The sequence below is a fragment of the Equus caballus genome, unplaced genomic scaffold (assembly GCF_041296265.1).
Source record: "Equus caballus isolate H_3958 breed thoroughbred unplaced genomic scaffold, TB-T2T haplotype1-0000016, whole genome shotgun sequence".
Classification (NCBI taxonomy): domain Eukaryota; kingdom Metazoa; phylum Chordata; class Mammalia; order Perissodactyla; family Equidae; genus Equus; species Equus caballus.
Genome location: NW_027222391.1, coordinates 12,822,726 through 12,843,264, shown reverse-complemented (window position 1 = coordinate 12,843,264; position 20,539 = coordinate 12,822,726). Strand labels below are relative to the sequence as shown.

Here is a 20,539-nt window from a genome sequence, read left to right as displayed (position 1 = left end):
AGGCGCACTCACCCTTCCCTTGGCGACGCGCGGGGCGCGGCGCGCGCACGGGCCCCTCCGCCTCCCCTCCGCGCCTCTCCTCTCTTCCGGCCGAAAGTTAGCAGCGGGGAAGGAACTCGGGGCTGCAACAGCGCGCGGCGGCAGAGGCTGAAGCGGGAGCCGCGGCGGAGCCGGGAAGCGGGGGCGCTGCAGACGGAACAGGTGCAGCCGGCGGGTCAGTGAGCCCCCCCTCGTGGGTGGTGTAGGGCCACCCGGACTCCGCGGGAAGAGTGGGGAGTGGGGCCATGCAGCCGGGCTCTCCCCTGGCGCAGCGGGACAGCGGCCAGGGCCGGGGGTGCAGCGGCGTCGCTTCACGCAGCCGGGGCGCCTGGGCGGCGGCGGCGGCGGCTGAAACTATGTCCGGGCAGCGCCGGGGGCTGCCGCCGCTGCCGCGAGCCGGGAGCCGCGGTGGCCCAGTGGCCCGCACCACCTCCGCCTCCGCCTCCGCCTCCAACTCTCACCGCGCCGCTGCCGCCCGGCGCCTCTGCTAAGTGGCCGCCGGCGAGCAAGTTGCTTTTTCTGTGCACCTTGTCCCTGTCCGTCACCTACCTGTGCTACAGCCTCCTGGGCGGCTCGGGCTCCCTGCAATTCACCCTGGCGCTGCAGGAGCCGCCGCGCGCCGCCGCCGAGCCCCCGCCGAGCCCGCCGCCACCCTCTCTGCTGCCGCCCCCCGTGCGCCTCGGCACCCCCTCGCAGCCGCCCGCGCCGACGCCGGACAACGCGAGACGCGGGGAGCCCCCGGAGCCCTCCGAGCAGCCCGCTGCCCCCGGGGCCGACGGCTGGGTGTTGGCAATCGGCGGCGGGGGCGCTCGGGACACCTGGCTCCGGACCCTGCTGGCCCCTGGCGAGATGATCACTGCGCCGAGCGCGCTGCTGGAGTGTGAAGCGCAGGAGACCAGCACCACCGACGAGGAGCTCGCAGGCCTGAGAGCGGCCAACGGGAGCATCGAGAGGCGCGGCGCCCTCAGCATCCCCGACTATGGGGAGAAGAAGCTGCCACGCGCTCGTTCGTCATCGGGGTCAAGAAAGGAGGCACCCGCGAGCTGCTGGAGGCGATCCGAGTCCACCCGGACGTGTGGGCCTGCGGGCCGTGGGCATAGAGCCACACTTCTTCGACAGGAACTACGAAAAGGGGCTGGAGTGGTACAGGTAGGACTCTGGGCTTGGCGCAGGGGATAGATGGGTGGGGAAGACCCAGAGGGAAAGCTGCGGCTTCCCACGCCCTTCGATATCCAGGCATCTCCCCGAGAACCCTTCGCCCCACGAGGGCTCTGCGGACCCTGGCGGGCCTGGTCGGGGGAGCGCGGAGAGGACTGGAGGCTGGCCAGGGATCACTGTATTTCAGGGTTAGGGGAGCTGGTGTCACACTGCCCTGCCTGCCTCAGGCTCCTCACCCAGGGAGGTGCTTTCTGAAGCTACCTAGCTCCACGCCTGGGAATCCCCAGCCCAGGTGCCCGCGGGGTGTTTCCCAGCCCGGGCTCTTGTGGGGCTCTGCGCTGCTGCGTTGGGGACGCTAAGGCATGAAGCAGGATAGCTAGATTGACTGAAGGGCTTTGAGATCTGGAATCTCTCAAAATCGCCCTCAAACGTATTTGCGTCTCTGGAATCCGACTTTAGTATTTTCAGGTTAGAGCAAAATGAACAGGGAACAGTTAAAAAGATGATGCTGGCGAGTTTTGGCTTGCTAGAAAAGACTGAGGATGTTCCCCATCTCCAGCAACCCTGGGTTGCTTTGGCATCAGGAGCATCAAGGTCTGCACGACAGTCGGTGCCCTAAGAGTTTTTACATCCTGCACCCCTGCCCTTTCTAGCCGTCGCCTCCTTGGCAACAGATTAGAGCTTCTGTCTTGTGAGATGTTCATCTCCCTTGTCTTCCACCGTCTCCCAGCGGTGAGGGAAAGGAGAGGAGAGTAGAAAGTTAAGTGCAGGTAAAATAACTTAGTGATCCGGCTTTCTGGCCCGCCGTAACATTTAAAAAACACTGGAGCAGTTGCCCAAAAGGCAAATCTCCTTTACTCCCCCCCCCCCCCTTTTTATCTCTTTCTGAAAAACATCTGGATGGCTGGTCCCATCTCTGTTGCGTCTCAGTAATTAATTGGAATTGTCAGACAAACACAGGCTTTGTCAGCTAAAGTGGTATTATCATCTTCACAAGGCCAATAGGTAAAATAAGGATTGTTTCCTGACGAGTTGCCTTGCTGTTGAAGAGATGTGCTTTCTAAGTTTAAATTGCAGCCTGCGACAGTTTTAGAAATAACCTGACTTCAGAAATATATAGTAAATGTGTATTATATAATAATATATATTGCTATATGTGTGTATTATATAACATCTATTATATATGAATATATAATATGTATTGATTGATTTCTTCCGCTTTAGAAAATACGCCTTATGCTTTCAAAGCTTGAGAAAAAGTAGACTTAGGCATAAACATTCCAGCAGGTTAAATGGAAACAGCAAACGTGTCTGTTAATGTCTCGTCTGTTTCAACAGACGAGTTGCAACATTTTAGGAGGCTTCAAACAGCCCCTTCCTATCAAAACAGAAACCAGTCAATGCCTGCTTGAACTGGAAAATCAGTATTTATAACATTGCAAGTCATGGCTTCGAGTTTGCGATTATAATTAAAAAGGTGTCAGGATGATTAATGCAACAACAGCAAACCAGAGAAGGAAGGGGATGTTTGGGAAGGTTTCGGTTGTTTAATTGTTGGTTGTAGGAATGTTCTGATTTCTGCTGTGGGGCAGCTTCAGCCCTATGAGGGTCACTGTGGTCTTTTCCAGTTCTAATTTTAAAGCTGTGTATCTTGTGAGAAGTGTCAGATGCCATTTGGGGGAAAGGAAGGCTTGAAGATCAGATCTTTCCAACGTGTGTTGTGTTGCTTTGTGGCAGCTGGAAATAGAGATGGGGGTGTTTGACTCAGGTGACTTAAAATAATGTTGATGACGTGTGCGTGGTGGAGTGTGTGTCAGGAAGTCCCATCGTAGGGTCCGGAGAATTTTCTGAATGAAAGGATAGAAGATGCCAGATTTTCTCATGTTGTTTTACACTGTGGCTGGGAAAGGAAGGTATGAACCGGCCTCGCTGTCATGACATGGCTACTGAAGATGTCATTCCAGCTCGGTGGTACTCTCAGCCATCACTTGTGGTATTTGGGCCTTGTGGTATTGGGTGTCAGTATTTGGTAGCCACCTGTAGAACTGTTCCACTGGAGAGGTGTGGACAGAACTGGATCCTCTTGTTCCTCACTTCAGAGGACCATGCGGTGTCTCTGTGTCCTCGATCTGCTACGCCAGTGACTTGCCTGTGGGAGACCCTTATGCTCAGTGGTGCCGATTGGAAGTGCGGGAGGAGAATCTGTCTAACACAGAGGTAATCATTAGCCACCCAAACCTGGCTGTTGAGAAGACTCCCAGAAACCCGTTGGACCTGCAGGAGCCAAGTGGGCTGGCACTGGCCTTGGACCGCTCTCCAGCCTTATGAGGGACAGCAGTGCTTTGAGGACATTTGTGGGAATTTTACTTGCTGCACCTCTTCAGGCTCCTCTCTCTCCCATGTAGGAAGAGGGGATGACAACCTCACTCTATTGTGGAAAAGGAAACAGTGGCATTGATTCAAACCAGTAACAGAAACTCTTCCTCTTGGTTCCCTGGTGCAACTGTGTCTTTTCAGTGGTGGCATCACTACTTAAATGGTTATACCACGTATTCTGCCTGAAATCTTACTCTACTGTTTAACTGGTTAGAGATCCACAGGTTAATTAAAGGCTTTGATTTCCCCCCATATATTTATTTTGTTTTTGTTTTTCTTTTCAGTGTGTTTCCCAATAGCCTACTAATTCTGCTAGTGTTTCTGTTCTGGTTGTGTTTTCAGCAAGAGGGAGAGCGAGAAGAAATTGGGGCTGCTCTCGGCACAGCTGGCTTGGGGTTTCCTCATATCCAACTAGGCAGCCCTAGCAGTTTTATTTCTGGTGTCACTCCAGCTGTGTCTAAATCTGGGTTTTGCTTTCTTCTGTGCTGTTGATCTAACGTGAGTCAAAGACACATCTGAGTTGAGAACATGTGCATTGGATTTTCAGGGCAGGATGGACTGATGGATTAGGATGTGTGTGTTAAAGCTATGGAGAAGCAAGCCTCAGTTGGTGGATGGACAGAGGCCAGTGATTAATAAGTGGGAGTAGATTAAACCCTCTATTCCTTCCTCTGTCCACCCCCCAAATAAAAGGGTAAAGCCAGAACACACCTTTCAGTATGAGCTGATACACTCTGGCTGGGCAGAGACCTGAACTCTCCTAAGGGATGGGACCTTGTGGCAGGCCAACTGGCTGCCACGGCAGAACTCATCAAAGTGACAGAGACGACTCGAGCTGTGGCCTCCCTCGTGGTTTACAGACTGAACAGTAACCGTGACCACTTTGCTCTGGGAGCCACTCAGCTCCAGGGTGCTGAGAAGGGACCCTCCACGGTTTCCAGTTGTCTGCAGTGGTAGCAATTAATAGGCAGGTCCCGTTGGCTGGGGGAAAATAACTCAGGAAAACAGCTTCAGTCATGCTCATGCCACACAGAGGAAAGTGGTCAGCACCATTATTCGCATGTGGTATTTGGAGAGAATGAAAGAGGACAATGGAAAGGCGCTGGCATTGATTGAATGCCTGTGATTGTGGTGGTTGGTGCTTCACAGACATGTTATCACATCGGGGTGTCATGATGAGGCTGTGAGTTAAACAGCAACATTCCTGGTTTACACTCCAGGTGGCTTCCGGAGGGTGAACCACTTGCTGAAGGTTGCTCAGCTGGTCAGTGGTTGAGTTGACCACATCTGTCCAATTTCACAGTGCTGGTTTCTTTCCCTGTACCACGCTGCCGCACAGAAAGTACTAGAATGTGTTTTCCTTCTTTCATTCAACAAACACTTAATAACGTTTACCGTGTGCCCAGTAGTGTTTTAGGTACTGGGGATAAAGTGGAGAAGAAGACAGAGGGAGGACCTGTTCTCGTGGAAATGGCATCTTTTAGTAGGGCGTTAGGGGAGACAGCAAACAAACGAGTCATTCTTTTAACCTTTTTAATGTGGCTGTGGAAAACTTAAAATGACGCTTGTGACTCCCATTGCATTTCCACTGGGCAGGGCTCCTGTAGAGCAGTGCTTTTTAAACTTGAAATGCACATGGATCACCTGGGGTGTTGTTAACATGCAGATTCTGATTCAGCAGGTCTGGGGAGGGGCCTCAGACTCTGCATTTCTAACTTCCCAGTTGATGCTGATGCTGCTGATCCCTGAACCTCACTTTGAGAAGCAGGAGTCTAGAGAGTAATTGGGGTGTGTGTGTGTGCATTCACAGATGTTATTTTAAGTCAAATGGTTAGGGGAAACCTCTCTGTGGAGGGGATGTAAATGAAGTGAAAGAGTAAGATCCTTCCATGTGGAGATCTAGGTGGAGAGGTTTCCAATAGAGGGAACAGCAGGTACAAAGGCCCTGAGGTGGAAACAGCCCTTATGGCCTTACAGAGTGTTCTTTCATTACTTCAAAAGCAAGGTGTTTGTAGCTGGACAAAATTGGGTTTTGCAACTTACTAGTTAGATGGTCTTGGTTGGATAACTGATTTAACATCACTCATTTTCAGTTTGTTTATCTGAGAATAATTCCTTCCTTGCAGGATTGTTGAGAGGAATAAATGAAATAATAAAAGTGAATGTATTTTCTAAGCAAAAAGTGAGTATCCTAGACCAAAAATCCAAATGGACTCAACTGCTGGGTTTTTCCATTTCTCAAATCCTTTTGGTCTCATATGCCTTACCTTCTGTCACAGCTGTCTTAATACTGAGAGAAGAGTCTGTTATTGGGGGTGTTTTTAGGAAAAGTCTACTAATGATTGGCTTTGCAGTCTACATCTGCTTAACCTCTTAAACCAAGGGTCACCAACTCACATGCCTTCTGGGCCCACAGCGATTGTATAAATGAGTGAAATAGACCAGGTGGGGAGAAACTGGGACGCACATGCTCTGTCTAAAGGGGCAGCTACGCTTTTCCACGTGCAAATGTGGCATCAGGGTTATCAGATCTTCCACTTGGTAAGAGAAACTGGAAATCCAGTTTTTGATGTGAAATTATCTGGTGTTTAATGTTGGCAACAGACGGAAATTTCTTCCGAGCGCAGTGTGGGCCAGCACTGCAGACAAACAAAACCCACCTGTGGGCTGGGTACAGCCAGCCGGCTACCAGTCTGTGGCTCTGGCTTAAACTCATTTCGGAAAGTAACTGGCACACCCGTACCCTTTGTAGTTGTCAGAATTGTGGCTTCTGTGTGCTGTTTTAGGTTAGCGTTTTCCTCCTTTGCAGATTTTGCAAGAGCGTGGGGCAAATACCTGCCAGATACATTGCAACAACAGCAAAAGGAGCTGGGTAGAAAGAGGAACATTGAGGCAGAAAAGGACAATTCCCCCCAAAATTTCCCATTTGTTCCCAATGAACATTTTCCAGAAGTTGAGAAAATTTTCAGCTTTTCACTCGTTAATGAGGCAGTCCCCTATTTGATCCATATTGATAAACTATACTTATATAATAGGTTCTGGTCAGGTAGATTGAGTAAGACCTGAGAGTTAGAAAAATTGGGTTCTGGCTTTGCCTTGCCCCATCCTAGTTCTGTTGGGCGTCGGGTTACTTATATTAAATTGTTTCTTTCTCTCCTTTTCTTTTCTTTTCTTTTTTTCTAAATCCCTGTTTCTTTTCTGATGAGGTTGTATTGTCTCCGTAGGGCCCATTCGCCCACTAGAATGCTTTGGTTCTGGAGCAGACATCTGCGTTAGACCCTTCAGAGGAAGCACGAGAGCACTGTAGGAGCAACATTATTTGGAGCCTGTTTTTGTATCTCTGAGTCAGAATCCACTGCATCCTCCTTGTGTGACCTTAGACCAGTTACTTAATATCACCAAGCCTCCAGTTTTTTGTCTGCAGAATGGGCTCAATGTTACTTACTTGCAAGTGATTATGTGAGGGTGAAATGAAGCGGCCCTTAAAAAGTGCCCCCACGCAGAGTGTGTGACATGATGAATTTCTTCTTCTCCTTCTCTCCTCTCTCTCCTAATTTTCCTTTTCCTTTGCTTTTCTCCTTCATTTTCCTTCAATTCCTTCCTTTTATCCTGCCTATCAGTATGGAGGGCCCTACAGAGAAAGCTGTAATGCATTTTTCATTAACAAATCGTCTTTCATTTCAAGATTATGTCTGAATGAGGGATTTCAAACCCTGAAGCGGCTCTTAAGTAGCTCTCCAGAGAATAATCCAAACCAATTCCAGAATTTGGTCTACCGTGACATGAGCCGAAGGAGGAGAAGAGTCTGATTTCCTGGGGTACCTGCAGCCAGCCTTCTCCACTAAGGGGACGGGGTATGGAAGGGAGCAGGCTCTCGGGGCTTTCCTGCTCACATGTTCTTGAGCCCACAGTAGGAATGGAGGCCGCCTGCAGTGGAGAGGGACTGAGGCATTTAGAATGCCGAGGGCATGCTTTGCCTTCCATTTTTCTGCAGAGCTGAAGGCACTGGAGAAGGCAGGACTGTTCGAGAAGACCCCGCCAAACTCCCTACGTTGCGATTTGGCCACTTTCCCTGGAGTTCTCTGGCCATCAGAACATGATTTAATTATTTTAACTTTTGTAAATCATACCAGGCATTTTTAGTTTTAAATTGAGTCAGGAGAGGGGCCTTGAGACTTTAGGTGAATGAGAGATTGCTAGGGTTGTGCGTTAGAGAGTTTTAAAGGTTTTGGGTTTGCATAATGGATGCTATTTCTGAAACTGATTGAACCACCGATCTTTCAAGTCATCTCTTGATTCCATTGGTTTCTGCGGTTTGACAAGCTCCTCTAGAACTGTTTTGGGAATTTCAGTCTGAAATTATAATTCACTAAGGGAGCTTTTCAGCCCATCTTGCCATTAATTAAAAGCAAGCGGTTGATGATTTTTTTCTTAACACTCACTAGTTAGGGTTGCCTGCCTTTACTTTTTTTTTTTTTCAGTCTTTATTTAAGAATGTGTAAAGCATATTTACAGGGAAACAAAGCAACACATCAATTAGGCAATACTTTTTTGGTTGTGAATGATAGAAATTGAGCTTAAATTATTATAAACGAAAAAAGATGCTTTATTGGCTTATGTAATTAGGAAGTCTGTGGGGTAAGTGGCTTCAGGAAAAGCTGAATCCAGGGGCTTGAATGATTTGACAAGGTCTCTGTCTCTTTCCATTCTTTGCCAGGTTTGTCTCTACCTTGCCTCATTCTCAGATAGGTTATCTCACTACATTTTAGGCAAGATGGTAAGCAGGAACCCATACAAACATTATATGTTTATTTAATTCTTTTGGAAGTAATATATATTTTTTAAATTGAGAGATTTATACTTTCCCCCAAATTACAGAATTGTTAAATCTCATTATGGAAGTCTCTAGTGTATTGTTTTTTTCTGCATTGTGTTGAATTGTAAATGCTATTGAAAATTCCAGAAATATAAAATTTTCTAAATTTTATAGTCTCTTTTCTTGGTCTCTTGAAAATTTTCAGCTAGCTCTATTCACGTAAAAATACCCTCAACCAAAAGCAGTAGTAAACCATAGAGAAGGAAATAACTTCTCCATTAAAAAAGGCTCATATGAAATGACCACACATTCAAGCAAAGCTGAGTTCCCGAAGGCCAAGAAGATTCCGTGATGGATTGCCTCTAAAGGAGAAGCGTAGACCCATATTTTCATGAGTACGGTTTTGCTGATCTAAAGATGTATGGGCACACTGAACAAAGTACTTTACTTATAAATGTAAGTTCACATTTGTGATGTCTGATCACTGAGATAATTAATAATGAGGCTACATGAAACTTAGGGTAGATAAGTGATTTGGAAAAAATTTTTCTTAAGAGCTTCTGCAAGAAATTCCTGGAGATGCCTGTGGTCCAGGTTGGGTCATGTGCTCATTCCTAAAGCTGTCGTTGTGTAGTACCCTGATCGGGCCTGGCTGATGTAGCCACCCCTTTGGCCTGGAGTGGTGGGGGGAGTAAGCAACCAGGGCTAATCCCATTGAGACCATAGGGAATAGTTTCCCCATGAAGATGAGGTGTTCGAGGGTTCTGTTGCTAGAAGAAGTGGGGACCAGTCTAGCCACATGTTTATTAAACCTATAAAGATCTACTTGGGACAGGTGTATGATCTCTCTGAGTATTTTAACCCAGAAAGAGGGACAAAGGGTTAATTTTGGGAGGTTCCATGCACTTGTTATTTTAGTTATTCATTTATTTATTTATTCATTAAACATGTATTGACTTTCAACTTTGTGCTGGGGCAGACATGAATCAGTCATGGCCAGTGATCTGAAAGAGCCTGCAGAGTGGAGAAACGGACAAGTGAATGGTTAGCTCACAAAGTAATAAAAGTCCTGACACAGTGGGGTTTATTCCAGGAATGGAAGGATGGTTCAATCTTAGGAAATCTGATAATTTGACTTATAATTTGACTTATTCTTAATATGGGTAAATGAGAAAAATTCTGTGAATTATTTGATGGATGCTAAAAGGCATGTGATTAAATTAGCATCTATTTCTAATTTTTAGAACAACTCCTAATAAAGTGGGATCTTACCCAAAGCCAGCATCATCTTTTTTTTTTTATTAATGTTATGATAGATTACAACCTTGTGAGATTTCAGTTGTACGTTATTGTTAGTCATGTTGTGGGTACACCTCTTCCCCCTTTGTGCCCTCCCCCCACCCCCCCTTTTCCCTGGTAACCACCGATCACATCTCCTTGTCAATATGTTAACTCCCACTTATGAGTGGAGTCATATAGAGTTCATCTAAGCCAGCATCATCTTTAATGGTGTAATACTAGAAACATTCCCATTAAATCCAGAGCAAGACTAGAATGCCCATTATCATCACTATTATTTACCATTGCTCAGTAATTAATAGATGATGCAGTTAGATACAAAAAAGAATAAGAAAGGGGGAGGTAGAATTATCACCATTTGCCAGTAATTTCATTTCTTTTGGAAAATCTAAGATAACCAATCCCCCCATGAATCTATTAGAAACAATAATAGGGTTCATTAAGGGCACTGATGAGGAAATTACTATGCAAAATCTGTAGTTTTCCTACATGCCTACCCCAACCGTTTTGAAAATATAATGAGAGAAAATATTCTATTTATAGAACCAGCCAACCAAACAGAATAACTTGAAATATATTTAGCAAAAGTTGCAAGGGACTTGTAAGAACCAAATTTTAGTACTTTATGGAGGGCCATCAAAGAAAGAGGAGTAAATGGAAAGTGACCTCTTTCTCTTGGCTGGCATGTCTTTTTTCCATCCCTCCCCCCCCCCTCCCTCTCATCTTGTCCCTGGCTCTTCCCTCCTCCCTCCCCCCTCCCTCCTCCTTTCATTAGAGTTCTTTGCTGCTAAGTTGAGGGTGTGTTTGAGAGTGGTCTGAAAGTATTGGTTATATGAACGTGGCGAAAATGTTATACTTCATGTATAAAATTCCCTTACTTTCCACATTACGGAGAAGATGGTAAGACAGCTGTTACTGTTTAGATTCATAAACAGTGGGGTGGGTGCTGATTGTTTTCTATCCCAATTCAGGGGTGGTAGGACTGTGCCAAGGTGTGGATTAATAGTTGAATTGGTGTAAATCAGTAAATTTACATGCACTCCTGTTGTTGCAAAGCAAAAGTCCAGTCAGGGACAAGTGATGGTTATTCTCAATGGGACAGGGAGATGACGGTGTAGATGGGAAAGAATAATGGTGGCGGTGGTAGTGACAGCAGTGGTGATAGACACATATTGTATTCCTGTGTGTGCACCAGGCTCTGCTCCAAGCAGTGGAGTCATTCAGTCTTCAGAGGACCTGGCGAGATAGGCGCTGTGATTTTACAGGCGAGGGAGCTGAGGCACAGAGAGGTCAAGTAACTCACTCGAAATGTGGAGTTGGCATTCAGACCCAGGTGTTTGGCCACAAACATGCAGCATTTCCTTTTATTTGTTTCAAATCTCTTTCCCACTGGAGGTGGTGTCTTCCAGCATCACGGGAGTGAATAATCACTGCTGGCGTTCCCTTCTAGGAGCTTGTGATTTTCTGCATGCAGATGGACTGCTTGCCTACCAGATGGGCTAATTGAGGCGGTCTCGGCCCAGCAGCAAACTGTGGCAGTGGCTTCCATTCTGGGACCAGGCTCATTCCCACTGTTCCCTTCTCCTGAAATACTCGGCCCCAGATCCTTAAACTACCCTTGGCTCCTTATCTGTCCTTCAGGTGTCGGCTCAAATTTCAGCTCCTGGAAAATACCTCTCCCAGTTACCTAATTTAAAGACCCTTTTCCACGTCTGAGCTTGTGACGCTGTTTTATTTTCTTCAGAGCATTTACTGCTTTCCAAAATCATGCTACTTAGTTACTTCTTCCTCACCAGAAGGCAGATTACATGAGAGTGGGGGTCTTGTCCATCTCGTTCCTTGCCGGTGCCCAGAACAGTGCTTAGCACCCAGCAGGCACTCCGTCATGGTAGTTTATTAATCACTAATTCTGAATCAATGAATTAATGAATGGAAGGAGGGCCTGCTGTGTGCTAACTTTTCTTGCAAAACTCCAGGCTTCTGAAAAGAAATGACACTCAACGTTTCTTGGGAACTCTGGCTAAGAATTGTTGTCAGCTCTTTCACGTCCTATTTTTGCAAGACTATTTTGGGTACAAGAAAGAGAAACCCACTCAAACAAACCATGTGGGCTCAGCAGTCTCCCACAAGCTGCCTACCACACAGGACATCACCTCCTTTATTCCTCACTGCAGCCTCGTGAAGTCGAGACTTTCTCATCCCAGTGTTACACAGAAAGTGAATGTGACCTGGAAGGGCGGGCAGGAGTCCCAGGGTCACACAGCAGGCTGGCACAAGCCAGGTGTCTTCACTGTAACGTGGCTTTTGGTTCCTGGCCTTTGTTGCTGATGCTGCCGAAGTTTTAGAAGAGTTCAATTACTCCCGATAGACCGTTATGCTCTAAGAGTGGATTATGTTTCTCTAAATGCGTTATCGAAATTACATAGTTGGCATTTAACAATCAAAACATTACGCTGAAGTCCGTGTTTGATATGTCACTCACTGTAGGTACAGGGGCACCCTTCCCGGTGCCTCCTGGCTGAGCCTTCTGCAGGGGGCTGGAGGGTTGGGAGTCGCTGGAGCTGAGGAAGTATTTGAGCCTAACTGCCTGAGCGCCTCTGTCACAGGGCAGTTGGACTGTTTGGAGCCATGTTGTGTTTTGAAAGAAAAAGCTGAACCTGAAGTCAGAATTAAGGCTTTGAGTCTGAGTTCTGTGTCTACCTTGCCTTGTGCACATAGGTAAGTGTTCAGCCTTTGAGCTTCTGTTTTCTTATCTCTCAAACGGGAGTACCAGTCTCTAATAATTCCGTGGTGCTTTTGCAAGGATAGAATGATGATGCTGTGCTGGGATCTGCTTTGTCTACGTCTGTTAGTTGTTATTAATCCATGCACGTTTTCGTGAATTCCCCCAGGTAACTGGTTTTCTGGAATATTGCCCTCCAGGGAGTACCTGAAATACAGGACGAGCATTCTTATCATAAAGTTAGATTAAGAAGTTTAATTTACAGAAACTATTATACACCATGGATATCAAACATCGTGAGGGCAGACTGCATAAAGATCCTGGAATTCTGGAGAACCTCTGTCTGCATAACTCTTTCACCCAGCTCAGGACCACTGATGCGTCATTCTTTTGTACTGAAAACGTAAAGAGCGGTGGGGTTTCTCATGTATGCCTCCAAAAAGAAATTCTTATTTTAAACAGTGCAAGATGTATTTTAGATCCTGTCTATCTTTCCATTGTCTGTGGCCGTGGGTCCTCTGATTCTCTCAGAAGGAGGACGGATGCAGGAACCGTGCATTGCACAATTTTCAGGACAGATTTCATTTCCAATGCTCACGTTCGCCGTAGGCTCACTTAGATTTCTTATTGGTACCTTTACTTTTGAGTTGGAGGGTACCATCTATGTAAGAACACGTACATACCACGGTTAGAGCAATCCTACCTTCCCTTCAGTTTGCAGAAATCTCAGCTGTCTAGCAAAAAGGCATATGCAAATTGTTTTATTTTCAATGGCTAAAGATTGGAAACCGCCTCAGTATATATCAGTATGAGACTGGTTAAATAAATTATGGCATGTCCACAGAAGGGCTGCAATGCACTGTTCCAAAGAATGGGACAGCACTGTGCTGATAGACATGAAGCGATCTCCGGGGTCCATTGTGGATGACAAAACCAGGGTGCAGAGCAGAGAGTGGTGTAAATCCTTTACACCGTGAACTTCTCTTTTTAAAAAATCATATGAGTGTATTTCTTCAACTGAAAATAGGTAATGGAGGGGCCGGCTCCGTGGCCGACTGGTTAAATTCCTGTGCTCCGCTTCAGCAGCCCGGGTTTTCGCCAGTGTGGATCCCGGGCGCAGACACGGCACCGTTGATCAAGCCGTGCTGAGACGGTGTCGCACGTAGCAGGACTAGAGGGACCTACAGCTAGAATATACAACTATGTACTGGGGGTCTTTGGGGAGAGGAAGAAGAGAAAAAACAAGATTGGCAACAGATGTTAGCTCAGGTGCCAAGCTTTAGAAAAAAAAGTAAAAAAATAAAACTAGGTAATGGAAAAGAGTGAAGATTTGTAAGCGTCTAAGATATTTTAGCAAAAACGTCCACCAGGAAAACTCGGTTGTCTAATGTTGATAGTGTATTGGTTTTGCTTGAGAATTGCGTGCTGAGCTCTCCCAGGGTGGAGGGAACCCTTGGGGATCAAATAGGCACTTGGAAAGAGTTCACCTCTGAGAATGTCCACTTCCGCCCAGTCTACACCTAGGGAGGACCTGCGTCATTCAGTCATACTTAACCCATTTAGAGGCAGCCTCTTTAAAGCTGAGTTATGCCAGTCGGTACATCTCATGACTAGAATTATGATCGGCTTCTAGGGTTGCTGATCATTCAAGTGTTTTATGGAAGACTAAAACTGGGGAAAAACACATGCACACTCTCACACACCCGTGCACGCACTTTAAAATGATAAAGTCAGTATTTATGACTTCAACATTATGGACCTCGTGGAAGAGCTGGGGTGGGCTTGAAGAGAGGGGGTTTGGCTCAGCGTGGAGACCCTGGAAATGTGTATTAGACACTTCACAGCACTTGTCACCTGTATTTAATCCTACTCTTCTATTCTGATTGGATTTTCGGTAGGTTTATGTTCAGGTTTTAGCGTCATTCTGACCCAGGCTCAAATCTCAGATCTGCTAAATCCTAACTCTGTGACCTTGGGCTAATTGCTTGGCTTCTCTGAACTTTATTTTGTGATCTTGCAAAGTAGACAGTGTAATACCTTTACTATAAGGCTGTTGATTGGGTTAAGGGAGATGAATTATACAAAGTGCCTAGCCTCATGGCATCCCCTGGTAGATACTGATTAATTGATAAGTGTGTCTCCTTATGATGATGTTCTGGGAAGAGAGGCCTTCTGTTAGGAAGGTGTTAGTGGGAATTAAAGAAGATCTCTGCAAGGCTGAGAGGGCCAGAGCAACAACACTTTCAGGAACAAGGAATCAGAGACCCAGTGGGGGAAGCAGCTGTACAAACCAAGATTCCAGAAGAATTTCTCACATCTGTTTCTCAGTAATGATAATTAAATTTAAAATCCTTGAAATGTCCTATGGAGTTTGGGAGGGCATCAAGGAAGAATCTGGAGAGATGGGGCCCCACTGAGGAGCCAGGCTGGGAGCAGCAAATCAAGGAATTCAGTGGGGACACTAGGAGTTCCTTTCTGGGATCTCCCTGAAAAAGTATCGGGACACAGTACTTGGAAAATGACCCCATACATCTAATGGTGTGAAAATCCTGTGGTTTCTTTTATTGGGCACAACTTCTGTACGTATGCATATCAGCCCTCCCAAATCCCAGGCTTCCTATACGCTTCATAGCACACCTGCCTCATTCTGATCCAGGAGATGCAGAAGGCATGGAACACATTCAGCTTCCCTCATGGTGCCAGGAGTCCCATCCCATCCTCATTTGATGAGGTGTAGTTCGGTTTAACAACACCACCCGGGCAGACAGGGAAGCGATAGAGAGGAAGTTCCTTTCTGGGATTTCAAACCCAAAGACAGATTTCCAAGTACAAATTAGGGATATCTCGTATTGTAAGAGACTTGAGGCTTCAGATTCTCACTCATCTCCTTTCCCTTCCTGTTGTCATGGGGGCTTCTTTTCCCTGAGTGATTACATCTTGCACTTTTTGTATTGCTTCAGGACCATCGAGTCTCACGTGGGACATTTTTCACCGCTCGTGGTGTAATACACAGAGGTAATTTCTTTCAAATCATCTTTGCTTGAAGTGGTTTTCAATGACTTCAGAAGAGTCAGAGAATGAATGGAGGACCGACTTTCGAGCCTCGGGTCCAGGCATGGAGCATCTCCCCTCAGCCTTGCCAGAGTGTTAAATGTGGGCTGTTCAGTTGCACTGATGGCACAGAAATAGACAGCTATCCATTTTATTCTCTTGTTTGACCATGAAAGAAAACATTATGTAATGCTATGATCTGTTTAAGTCTCTTCCAGATCACTTTTGAATGTTTTATTTTATTTCTGAAATGGAATGTTGGGATGTTTTCATCAGAAGGGAATAGCTATTATTTCTCCAAGGTGGAGGTTAGTTGTTGCACTGGGGAAACGGTTAGACAAAGCAATCTCGAGGACAGGGTGGTGGAGTCTAAAATTATGCCCTGTGTGTTGCACAGGCAGCCTCTAATAGTTATCTATTTTCAGTGTTTTTCAAGGCTCTTGCATACGTGGTGTTTTCTTTCCTCTTGTTACTTTGAGCTCAAACAGTGAGAAATTTGACACTAGAACACTTTCTTGGGTTCTTTGCTTCTTGTTTCATTTTATTCCTATTCTTTCCTTTCCCTCTCTTCCTCTTTCCTTCTTCCAGTCCCCCCTTCATCCCTCCCTCCCTCCCTTTCCCCTCCTCCATTCCTCTCAGGATGGGGCCTCCAAAACCAGCTTCAGGTTCAGTAATTCACTAGAAGGACTCACAGAACTCAGAAAGGCTGTTATAGTTATGGTTTATTACAGTGAAAGGATGCACACTAAAATCAGCAAAGGAAGAGGACACGCTGGCCAGAGGCCAGGAGAAACCAGACCCGAGCTTCCAGTTGTGCCATCCCAGTGGAGTGGCACAGACAGTGCTAATTCTCCCAGCAGTGGTGTGTGACAAACGTGCTGAGTGTTGCCAATCAGGGAAGCTCTCTGAGGCTTGGAGTCCAGGAATTGTGTTGAAGGTCACTTGTGTAGGCCTGGAGTGCCCACATGACTGACCTTAGCCACTCGGACTCCAGGTCCTCCACCCTCCAGAGGTCAAGCTGATATGGGCTGGCCCAGGGTCCCAGGAAAACAGAAACAGCTTCTCATTGTCAAACACATTGTTTGCATAAACTATTTGGTGCGGTCCAGTGTCCCAGTATACAGAGACACTCTTATCAGGCAGCATATTCCAAGGGCTCAGAGGTTATGTTCCAGCACATGGTCAAGGGCCAGTCCTTTCTTTGGAATGTGCAGGGTTTGGGCACCCCACGCCTGCTGAGCAGACCCTTTAACGTGTGCTGCCATCCCAACACGACTCGAGGTCAGGCAAGTCCAAGCTGCTGGGAACGTAAAGATGCTTCCTTGTATTATATGCAAATCTGAGAACTTCCTTGGGACTAATAGAAGATTTACTCTTCTCTCTTGGCCGTCCCACAGTGAGTAAACAATGTTTTTAGGACCTACTTTGGAGGGAGAAACCTTTTCATAATGTTTCAAAGGAGCAGGGAGTGTAATCATTTTGCTGCACTTCCAATTGGCCTCTCCTGATCCAAGATTGGGATAGAGAAACGTCACAGAATCCTTAAGCGATGTGACTAGAGATGGCCTGCCTTCTCTCGGAATCCAGGGAACATTTCAGTCACAGCAACTGGATCAGGCTTTCCGTTTTTCAAACTTATGTCTTTCAAACAAATATTGTAGTTTCCCCCCTCCTTTGGTCTTCCTCTCACTCCTCTCCCTGCCCTCCCAAACCCTGGGGACCAGGTGAGCATCAGGAAAAATTGCCAAGTGGGCCGCGCTTTTTGGAGGCGCTTTACTTCGGCTACCTTTTTACATTGTATGAGTCCTTTCGACACATGTCTGCTCAAATCAATTGATATTCTCATCCCGACCGACTCATTTGATGAGCCACATTGATATGCCATCTCTTAGGCTGACCCTTGTAACTCTGCCACCAAACCATAGGAAATGCATGATTATTTTCATGCTAACAAGCCCCGGAGAGCAACAGGTGTTTCCTTTTCTAGCTTTTCACAGTGACACCCATTGACCTTCAGCTGACATTCTGGGTGTCACAAAGGATGGTCAGAACCTGGGTGATCCCATGGATCTCTTGACACCCTGAAGAAGCCTCAAGAAATGGCTTTGCCGGTAGTCTTGTGCAGTCTCAACCGATCTAACAATAACAACAACAAAACCTCAAAGGCACCCCCCTGCTTGAGTGGGATCAGTTAGATTTCTGGAGGGAGGCAGTGTAGCTGGGTTATCAGAAGCCGTGTGTTTTAATTGTTGGTCTTGCTCCTGCTCCTTTCTAGCTGTGAGACCTTGGGCCTGTCATCTACCCTCTCAGGCTTTCCGTTTTCTCATCAGTGACACGAGGGTAGCAATAGTACCTACTTCCTGGCATAGTGATGCTGATTAGGAGGATAGAGCATGTAAGGCTTTTAGCAAGGTGGTTAGCACACGGGAAACAGCCATACAATGGCAGCGTTATTGTTGGCAACATTCGTAGTAATAATAAAAGTAATACATTCTGATGCAGCCGTGGATCACCACACCTACCTTGTAAATTTATGGGTGAAAGGTGCCTTCCCAATAGATGGTCTCTGAGATCCATCCCATGTAGGGAATTTCTAGAACCTTCTACCTCAGCTTCCTCTTCCTCTAGGATATGGGGAAATGGAGATAGTGGATGACGTTTTTTAGAGTTTATCAAGATGGAAGCACTGCATCTTATTATTAAAAAAAAAATGGTGATGTGAGATACACTTTTTTTATCTTTGGTGGTTCTTATTATTTTTGAGGAAGATTGGCCCTGAGCTAACATCCGTGTCCGCCTTCCTCTACTTTATACGTGGGATGCCTGCCACCGCAGGGCCTGGCAAACGGTGTGTAGGTCTGTGCCTGGCATCCGAGCTGGTGAGCCCCAGGCTGCCGAAGCAGAATGTGCAAACTTAACCTCTGTGCCACTGGGCTGGCCCCTCTTTGGTTATTATTTAACTGAGTAATCTTGACTCTCTCCATCCTGAACCTGGGTTCTGATAACTGGACTTGTTGGATAGTCTCCTCATCAAGCATCTCGGTGCAGGGTGACAGGGGAGTCACCCGTGTAGTGAACAGGTGAGGGCAGCAGTCTGCGCGTGAGTTAGGCTGGGCTCTTTGAGCTCAGAAGCACTGGGCAGTGGTGTGTAATGGGTTCTTGCAGGTTGCCTAAGTTCTAATCCTAGCTTGGCTGCTTACTGGCTGTGTGACCTTGGACAAATTACTTAACCTTTCTGTGCCTCAGTTTCCTCTTTTTTGAAATCTAGATACTCATAGTACCTATCTCATAGGGTTACCCTGAAGATTGAATGGGTTAAACAAATGTACTGTGCTTAGAATGATAGCTGGCATGTATAATAGATGCTACATGGATGATAGATGGTATTATTAAGTGTGTGAAGATTAAGTTCACTCCTACAAAAAAATGTGCTCTCTCTCAAAATTTTTTAAACCGTGGCTCTCTTGGTATGTCTTTATAGATGTTTCTTTACTAAAAGAAAAGACATAGGGCCATGTAATCATAAATGGCAGCCGACATATGGTGCTGGTGCAGGACTGCGATGGGACTGTGGCTGCTGGGAGATTTGGGGCCTCACCCAAAGCTACAGCCCTGATTCCTTTCTAGCCCGTTGCTGCCCTTTGCACTGTGGGCTCAGTGTTGTCAGAGCTTATGTCTTGCAAGAAAAACCAGAGATATGAATTTTTCTATGAAATCTCCCAGGTCTTTTTTTTTTTTTTTTTTTTGGTGCGGAAGATCAGCCCTGAGCTACCAGCTGTGCCAGTCCTCCTCTATTTTGTATGTGATTCGCTGCCTCAGCATGGCTGATGATTGGTGTAGGTCCGTGCCCAGGATCCAAACCTGTGAACCTGGGCCACTGAAGTGGAGTGTGTGGAACTTTAATCACTGTGCCCCGGAACTGGTCCCCTCCCCATTTTTTAGATTGTTACAAATGTATAAAATCAGAGGATAGGCCAAAGAAACCCATCTGTGCAGGATTCCCAGCCAGCTCTCAGAGGCCTTCCTCCTCGTTTGTTCGAATGAGGACCCAGGCCCTCAGAGGGGCACAGCATGACTGTGAGCGTGTTGGCTTGGGGGAGAGCGAGGACTGGAAACCAGGCCCCTAACTCCCAACCCCAGGGCTGCTTGCCATATAACCATTTACTCAACACATGTGGATTGTGTGCTTCTGTTCCCGGCACTGTATGAGGTACCAGGGTACAGCGGGGCCCAGGAAAGACACAACTCTGCCCTCTGAAGGAATTTACAGTATGGTGGAGCACTCAGCCAGAAGCAAGCGAACCATCCCAGGCCTTTCTGGTTTCCCTAGGAGGCCGCAGCGAGTGTCACGAGCAGACCTGCGTGATCAGGACAGGTGAGGTAGTGAGTTGAGGTGGCCTTTCCCGTGTGACACAGATGTATACCAACAGAAGTCTTTGAGAGAGAGAGAGAGAGAGTGCTAGAAGCTGAAGGGGTCACCTGATGGTGGGGATTTCAGGCTTTGTTATGGGCGGGTGAGGGGGCCAATGGCTACTTTGGCCCAGTGGAATTTTCTTGTGTGTCTTACATCATTGCCCCTGGGACACCCACGCCAGGCTATGGAGGGCTGACCCTACCAAGAGCCTGTCTACAATGCAGTGTGCTTTGCAGATTCTGAACGAGCCGTTGGTTTAGAAAACCCTCAGCAGAGTATTGCAATGAGTGCACTCCCGATGTCCGTGCACTGAAGAACTTGGCCACCAGCCCCTTGAGCTCTTGCAGAAGAAGTCTCATTCCAAGCCTAGATAAGAAGCCAGCATGCTCCACCTGCCCCAACATTTAGGCCATCAGCATTATAGGACATAGTAGTCTATAGTGTTTAGATTAAGTCAGGACTCTGTCTGTTGCAAGTGACATCCCCTTTACCCAGAAAGGAATTTATTTCCTCAACTAAGTGAAAAACCAACATTGTCCAGAGGTTTCAGGCCAAGCTGCACCCAGAGCCTCAAAACCATCAGTGTTCCGTCTCTCTCCAGTTCTTTGCTGTGCTCTCTGTTGGCTTCATTCTCAGGCAGGTGTCCCTTACGTGTGGCTGCCAA

General features: G+C 46.7%; 1 pseudogene; it reads left to right on the top strand.

Moving 5' to 3' along the window:
* The first annotated feature begins 222 nt into the window (after positions 1–222).
* LOC138922881 (heparan sulfate glucosamine 3-O-sulfotransferase 4-like) overlaps positions 223–20,539 on the top strand; it is a 143,978-nt pseudogene continuing 123,661 nt past the window's right edge.